The following is a 7,135-nucleotide window of genomic DNA, read 5'->3' as shown; positions in this document are numbered from 1 at the left end:
TGTTGCCCTATCCATAAAATCCTGACGAAAGGTATCCCAAAGGTTGCTTGTGGCATACTCATCCAGATGGTTAAGGTGAGCAGCACCCAGAATCTCCAACCAGCCATTTACATCAGACTGTAAAAGCTCCAGATATGATTGAGTGGTAGGGGTTGGAGGGTTGACAGTGAACCTGGAGTCGGGAAGAACAACACTGTAGGGATTAGGTGTTCTGGTGGGAAAAGGGTGTGAGAGAGATGAAGAAATGTCTGATGGATGGGTTGAAGGAGAGGAGATACCGGATGGTGAAGAAGGTGGTTCCGAGAGGGTGAATGAGGAGGAAGAGGTGGTGGAAGTCTTTGAGAAGGGAGTGATCCTTACTCTTTTTGGTTTGGTTTCTGGTTCGACAGTTGCCTTTCTCTTTTGTTTCCGATCATTATCTTGATTCCCAGAGCTTGACGATGGATTCATGATGAATTTGCAGATATTGGAAACTGCTAGGGTTTATGATATGAAAAAAGAGAGAGACGAAAAAGAAACTGAATGCAGAGAGAGAGAAATATGAGAGGGAAAAGAAACGTTTGAAGAATATAAAAAGAAAACTGAAAGAGAGTAAATGATGAAAAGTATTTAATGTTACGTGACGTGAGGAGAGATAATAATGACAAAAGATGTGATTTGCACAGTTACCTAAGTAGACGTCCCCTCAACTGCACGCACGCTTGTCCAGGAATAGTGAACACGTGTTTACCATCTGGATAGCCAGTTACAGCTGTTTTGCTTTTAAAGAGATTCTGAATCAACTTAGACAATGAAACGTTAGTAATAACTGAATCACAATTTCTAATTGATTTCAATCAGAACTTCTTAAGAAAAAGATTTCATTTCAGAAGATACTCATACATAAGAATTTCTCATCTTCTCATTCTGAGCTTGTTTCTGAAGACCCATTTTGTACCTATTATATTGAATCCATCTGGTCTAGGAACAAGATCCCAAACATCATTCCTTGTAAACTGATTCAGTTCTTCTTGCATAGCAATTATCCAGTCTGGATCTTCTAGAGCATGATCAACAGAAGTTGGCTCGATCAAAGATACAAGACCTAATTGACAATCTGCATTGTTCTTAAGGAATGCTCTTGTTCTGATTGGATCATCCTTCTTTCCAAGAATGACATCTTCTGAATGACCAGAAATGAGTCTGGATGATCTGCTGACAGATGGTTCTTCAGATATGCTTAGATTCTCCAGAGGAGCTGATACTTGATCTTCAGATTCTTTGCTTCTGAGAAGCTCTGCTTCTGATGCGTTGCTTCTTGGCTCAACAACTTCTGATATATCGATATTCCAATCTGCAAAGTTATCAAACTGCTTTGGTTTTTCAGAACCAAGCTTATCATCAAACCTGATATTGATTGATTCTTCTACAATCAATGTTTCAGTATTGTATACTTTGTAGCCTTTTGAGCGTTCAGAATATCCAAGAAGGAAACATTTTTGTGCTTTGGAATCAAACTTACCAAGATGATCTTTAGTGTTCAGAATAAAGCATACACATCCAAAAGGATGGAAATATGAAATGTTGGGCTTTCTATTCTTCCACAATTCATAAGGAGTCTTATTTAGAATAGGTCTGATAGAGATTCTATTCTGAATATAGCATGCAGTGTTTATTGCTTCTGCCCAGAAATGCTTAGCCATATTGGTTTCATTGATCATGGTTCTGGCCATTTCTTGCAGAGTCCTATTCTTTCGTTCTACAACCCCATTTTGCTGTGGAGTTCTAGGACAAGAGAAATCATGGGCAATACCATTTTCTTTGAAGAATTCTTCAAAGGATCTGTTCTCAAATTCACCACCATGATCACTTCTAACCTTTATGATTTTACACTCTTTTTCAGATTGAATCTGAATGCAGAAATCAAAGAACACTGAATGAGTCTCATCCTTGTGTTTCAAGAATTTTACCCAAGTCCAGCGGCTATAATCATCTACGATGACTAATCCATATTTCTTCCCTCTGACAGATGCTGTTTTGACTGGGCCAAACAGATCAATGTGCAAGAGTTCTAATGGCCTTGAGGTAGAAACAACATTCTTGGACTTGAATGCAGGTTTGGAGAACTTGCCCTTCTGACATGCTTCACAAAGAGCATCTGATTTGAATTTCAGATTAGGGAGTCCTCTGACAAGATTCAGTTTGTTAATCTGAGAAATCTTTCTCAAACTAGCATGACCTAATCTTCTGTGCCAGACCCACTGCTCTTCAGAAACAGACATAAGACAAGTCACCTTCTGACTCATAAGATCTTGCAGATCTGTCTTATAAATGTTGTTCTTCCTCTTGCCTGTAAATAGGATTGAGCCATCCTTCTGATTTACAGCCTTGCAAGACTCTTGATTAAAGATTATATCATAACCATTGTCACTCAATTGACTGATAGATAAGAGGTTATGTGTTAATCCTTCTACAAGAAGTACATTAGAAATGGAAGGAGAGTTACCAGACTTTATAGTTCCAGAGCCAATTATCTTGCCCTTCTGATCTCCTCCAAACTTGACTTCTCCTCCAGACTTAAGCACCAGGTCTTGGAACATAGACCTTCTTCCTGTCATGTGTCGTGAGCATCCAGAGTCCAGGTACCATGACATGTTGTGCTTTGTCCTTTTTGCAGTCAAGGATATCTGCAATAGCAATAATCTTATCCTTAGGTACCCACATTTTCTTGGGTCCTTTCTTGTTAGATTTTCTCAAGTTCTGATTGAACTTGGGTTTAACATTGTAAGCAATAGGAGGAACAGCATGATAATTTTTAATGTGAGTTTCATGATATTTCCTAGGTTGTGTCACATGCTTTTTGGTGTGTGTTATGTGAAAACTTTGAGCATGTGAAGTGTGCCTAATATCATGGGAGTGGCCATACTTGAACTGATCATACAATGGCTTGTATGTGAATTTCATTTCATCAACAGGTTCAAGTTTGTATGGGGTTTCACCCTCAAAACCAATGCCGACTCTTTTGTTTCCAGACACAGCATATATCATAGAAGCTAGCTGACTTCTGCCAATACTTCTAGATAAGAACTTCCTGAAACTTAAATCATATTCTTTCAGAATATGGTTTAAACTAGGAGTGGATTTTTCTGAATCAGAAGGAGATCCAACATTATTGGATAATTTTAAAAGTTTTTCTTTTAATTCAGAATTCTCCAACTCAAGCTTCTTTGTTTCAAATTCAAATAGCTTTTTCAGCTTTTTGTATTTGAGACTAATCTGAGACTTGAGTTCCAGAAGTTCAGTTAGACCGGAAACTAACTCATCTCTAGTAAGTTCAGAAAATACCTCTTCAGAATCTGATTCTGATGTAGATTCTGATCCGTCATCTTCTGTCGCCATCAGCGCACAGTTGGCCTGCTCATCTTCAGAGTCTGAATCATCTTCTGACTCATCCCAGGTTGCCATAAGACCTTTCTTCTTATGAAACTTCTTCTTGGGATTTTCCTTCTGAAGATTTGGACATTCATTCTTGAAGTGTCCAGGCTCATTGCATTCATAGCACATGACCTTCTTCTTGTCAAATCTTCTGTCATCAGAAGATTCTCCACGTTCAAATTTCTTTGAACTTCTGAAGCCTCTGAACTTCCTTTGCTTGGTCTTCCAGAGTTGATTTAGCCTTCTGGAGATCAAAGACAGTTCATCTTCTTCTTCAGATTCTGATTCTTCAGGATCTTCTTCTCTGGCCTGAAAAGCGTTAGTGCATTTCTTGATATTGGATTTTAATGCAATAGACTTACCTTTCTTTTGAGGCTCATTTGCGTCCAGCTCTATTTCATGGCTTCTCAAGGCACTGATAAGCTCTTCCAGAGAAACTTCATTCAGATTCTTTGCAATCTTGAATGCAGTCACCATAGGACCCCATCTTCTGGGTAAGCTTCTGATGATCTTCTTTACGTGATCAGCCTTGGTGTATCCCTTGTCAAGAACTCTCAATCCAGCAGTAAGAGTTTGAAATCTTGAAAACATCTTTTCAATGTCTTCATCATCCTCCATCTTGAAGGCTTCATACTTCTGGATTAAAGCTAGAGCTTTAGTCTCCTTGACTTGAGCATTTCCTTCATGAGTCATTTTCAAGGACTCATATATGTCATAGGCCGTTTCCCTGTTAGATATCTTCTCATACTCAGCATGAGAGATAGCATTCAGCAAAACAGTTCTGCATTTATGATGATTCCTGAAAAGCTTCTTCTGACCATCATTCATTTCTTGCCTTGTCAGCTTTACGCCTCTGGCATTTACTGGATGTTTGTAACCATCCATCAGAAGATCCCATAGATCACCATCTAGACCAAGAAAGTAACTTTCCAGTTTATCTTTCCAGTATTCAAAGTTTTCACCATCAAATACCGGCGGTCTAGTATAACCATTGTTACCGTTGTATTGCTCAGCAGAGCCAGATGTAGATGCAGGTGTAGACTTTTCACTTTCATCAACCATCTTTTACTGAAGCGTTTTTCTCTTCCTGAATCTTTTCTAAACACGGTTAAGTGCTTGCACCTTAGAACCGGCGCTCTGATGCCAATTGAAGGATAGAAAAACACTTAGAAAGGGGGGGGGGTTTGAATAAGTGTAGCTTTAAAAACTTGACAGATAAAAATAAATTGCACAGTTATTTTTATCCTGGTTCGTTGTTAACTAAACTACTCCAGTCCACCCCCGCAGAGATGATTTACCTCAACTGAGGATTTAATCCACTAATCGCACGGATTACAATGGTTCTCCACTTAGTCAGCAACTAAGTCTTCCAGAGTCTTCTGATCACACACTGATCACTCCAGGAACAACTGCTTAGATACCCTCTAAGACTTTTTCTAGAGTATACTGATCCACACGATCACTCTAGTTACAACCTGCTTAGATAACCTCTAAGACTTCCTAGAGTATTCTGATCCACACGATCACTCTAGTTCCTTACAACTTAATGTAATCAATTCTAAGAGTATTACAATTGCTTCTTAAAAGCTATAATCACAAACTGTGATATTTCTCTTAATCGTTTAAGCTTAATCTCACTAATATATTACAACAGCAATGTAGTGAGCTTTGATGAAGATGAAGATTCTGAGCTTTGAATTTGAACAGCGTTTCAGCAAGTTTAATATGAGTTGTTTTGGTGCAGAATCGTTAACCTTGCTTCTCATCAGAACTTCATATTTATAGGCGTTGGAGAAGATGACCGTTGAGTGCATTTAATGCTTTGCGTGTTCCGTACAGCATCGCATTTAATGTTATACGCTTTTGTCAACTACCTCGAGCCTTGTTCACGCTGTGTCTACTGACGTAGCCTTTAGTAGCTTTTAACGTTCCTTTTGTCAGTCAGCGTAGCTTGCCACTTGTACTTTCTTCTGATCTGATGTTTGTGAATACAACGTTTGAATATCATCAGAGTCAAACAGCTTGGTGCATAGCATCTTCTGATCTTCTGACCTTGAAGTGCTTCTGAGCGTGATACCATCAGAACTTCAGTGCTTCTGTTCTCTTGTTCTTCTGATGCTTCCATAGACCCATGTTCTGATTCTGCTTCGACCATCTTCTGATGTCTTGCCAGACCATGTTCTGATGTTGCATGCTGAACCCTTTGAGACAAAGCTTCTGAGCGCTGAATTATGCATACTCTTTATATATTTCCTGAAAAGGAAATTGCATTGGATTAGAGTACCATATTATCTTAAGCAAAATTCATATTATTGTTATCATCAAAACTAAGATAATTGATCAGAACAAATCTTGTTCTAACATAAACATCAAAGATCTTCTCCCATCTTTCGAATGATTTCGCTATCTCTGTCTCTTTGATGTCTTCCGGTAGATTGTTCACGTAGCATGTCGTTATTTTCTCTGTTGGAAATTCTTGGAAATCAGTCCTTCTGTGCTTCAGTTCTTCTTTAGGTGAGAGACTTAATCACTCAAATCTTTTTCATCTAAACTTTTTTATTTTTACCACTTTCTCGAGAGATGCATTGTCATCATTAAAAAAAAGAGAGCATGTGGTTCTATGTGTTGTACAAGTACACTTTATTTTGATGATGACAAAAGGAAATAAAGAAAAATCATAAACATCAACAAGTACACTTTTCTCTATCTTACTGTTCTTTTTTGTATGATTAGTTTTTGTATGATTATTTAATATAACTAAAAATTCATATTCTCCGACTCAAATGTCTTTTTATCTATCTATGCTTATTATTCATTTATAATTAAATCATTAATTTCAAGTTTACACGTGTCTAAATATATTTAATATAATATCGAAATAAATTCACCCGTGCGTGAGCATGAGTATCTTACTAGTTTCCATAACAAATAAAAAAGTGAGAAAGTTTTTGGTGATATATGCAAAGATAATCAAAAGCCAATGATTACACTAAGAAATGAAGCCAACTGATCCAAACTCACTAGTGATCATTGCTCTGTTTGTTTATTTATATTTTATAGAATCATATTTAATATTAAATGTGTAGCTCTCAAAGTACTAAGAAAAATGCACACACCCTAAACTATTTTCAAAAGTTATTCTAAACCTCTTAAATTGGTACAAGCCTTTTTGAAATCAAAACTTAATCGATTATGAAGTTTAGTTAACCAATTATGAAGAAAAAACAAGTCCTCTAATTGATTACGGCACTTGTATAATTTATTAGGGTTCATACCCAACATAATATTTTCTATTTGCTAGGTTATACTCGATTAGAGTCGTAACCTAATCGATTATATTACGGAGCTGGCCCAAAATATTTTACTTTCTAGGTCAAATTTTTTACTATAAAAAGAGGACTCATGTTAGAAATTTTATATTCACTTAATTATTTTAGTGCTAAGAGAGCGAAATACTTAGTAAGAGTTGTTCTTATAAAGAGTGTCAAATGATCTAATTGAATCTGAGTAACGATGAATGTTTGATGATGGTTGTTGATCTAGTATTTCCTAGGATGGGGATGTACCTGCTAACACTCCAACAATCAAGCTAGTAAAATCCGTGAGTGAAAAGTTTAGGGTTTAAAATAATGTGTACTTGTGATTGAATTACTTGTTATAGTTTATAGTATATATTTAGAGTTTAGAAACCATAGAATTTGTTTCGGGGACACCTTTTTTA

Source organism: Vicia villosa, linkage group LG6 (assembly GCF_029867415.1).
Source record: "Vicia villosa cultivar HV-30 ecotype Madison, WI linkage group LG6, Vvil1.0, whole genome shotgun sequence".
In the NCBI taxonomy this organism is placed as follows: domain Eukaryota; kingdom Viridiplantae; phylum Streptophyta; class Magnoliopsida; order Fabales; family Fabaceae; genus Vicia; species Vicia villosa.
The sequence above is the reverse complement of the archived record's forward strand: the minus strand, read 5'-3'. Positions refer to the sequence as shown.